The following is a 1,330-nucleotide window of genomic DNA, read 5'->3' on the forward strand; positions in this document are numbered from 1 at the left end:
AATCAAAGAGACAACCTATTTCACACGCGGTGTTTAGTCAAGGGGACTTCTTGTAGTCTTGTCATTGATAGTGGAAGTTGCACCAATGTAGTAAGTACCATGTTGATCAAAAGGTTGCAATTCCAACTCAAGATCATCTTAAACCTTACAAGCTCCAATGACTCAATGATAGTGGAACAATGAAGGTAATTTCCCAAGCTTTAATATCTTTTACTTTGGGAAAATATAAAGAAGAAGTTTTTTGTGAAGTGTTACCAATGCATGCTGGAGACATATTGCTAGGCCGACCATGACAATTTGACAGGAGGGTTATGAATGGCGGCTATTTGAATAGGTATTCTTTTGTAAAAGATGGTAGAAAATCCACTCTTGTACCTTTATGTATTTGTTGATCAATTAAAGTTGGAGGAAAAAAAGAAAGAGTTCGAGGAAAAAGAGTTGAAAGAAAAACAAGAGTGGTGAAAAAATAGAGAAAAATCAAAGAGAAAAAAATAGTGAAAAGAAGAATGAAAAAAGAGATGAAGTTGAGGAAAGAAAGAGAGAGAGTTGTTTGGCTAGAGTTGGAGAGGCTAGGAGGTTTTCACAAAAATCAATCTTTGTACTTATGTACAAGGAAGGATATTTGGTCTCTAACGATAACAATGTTTTCGCCTAGTGTGTTTCAATCTCTTTTACAGAAATTTGAAGACATGTTTCAAGATGAAGTATCTAAAGAACTACCTCCCATTAGAGATATTGAACATCTAGTAGACTTCATTCTGGGTTCAGTCATTCCTAATGAGCCAGCTTATAGAGTTAATCCAATTGAGACTAAAGAAATTCAAAGGCAAGTGGAGGAGCTCATGGAGAAGGGATATATACGAGAAAGTTTGAGTTCATGTTCTATACGAGACTTATTGGTGCCAAAGAAAGATAAAACTTGGCGCATGTGCATGGGTAATAGAGTCATCAACAAAATCACGGTAAAGTATCGACATCCTATTCCTAGGCTAGACAATATGCTTGATTTATTGCATGATTCATGTCTATTTATAAAGATTATTTTGAAATCTGGATATCATCAAATTAGAATGCATGTAGGAGATGAATGGAAAACAACTTTCAAAATTAAGTTTAGATTTATGAATGGCTTGTTATGCCTTTTGGGTTAACTAATGCTCCTAGTACACTATACACTTAATATATAATATTTTGAGAAAATATCTGAGAAAGCATGTTGTTGTTTATATTGATGATATTATAATTTATTTGAAGATTTGCTTGAGCATGTTAAGTTAGTTTTGATTACACATAGAGAGGAGAAATTTAATTTTAATAAGTGTAGTTTTTG

The sequence above is a fragment of the Cucurbita pepo genome, chromosome 20, assembly GCF_057944985.1.
Source record: "Cucurbita pepo subsp. pepo isolate OVF chromosome 20, ASM5794498v1, whole genome shotgun sequence".
In the NCBI taxonomy this organism is placed as follows: Eukaryota; Viridiplantae; Streptophyta; class Magnoliopsida; order Cucurbitales; family Cucurbitaceae; genus Cucurbita; species Cucurbita pepo.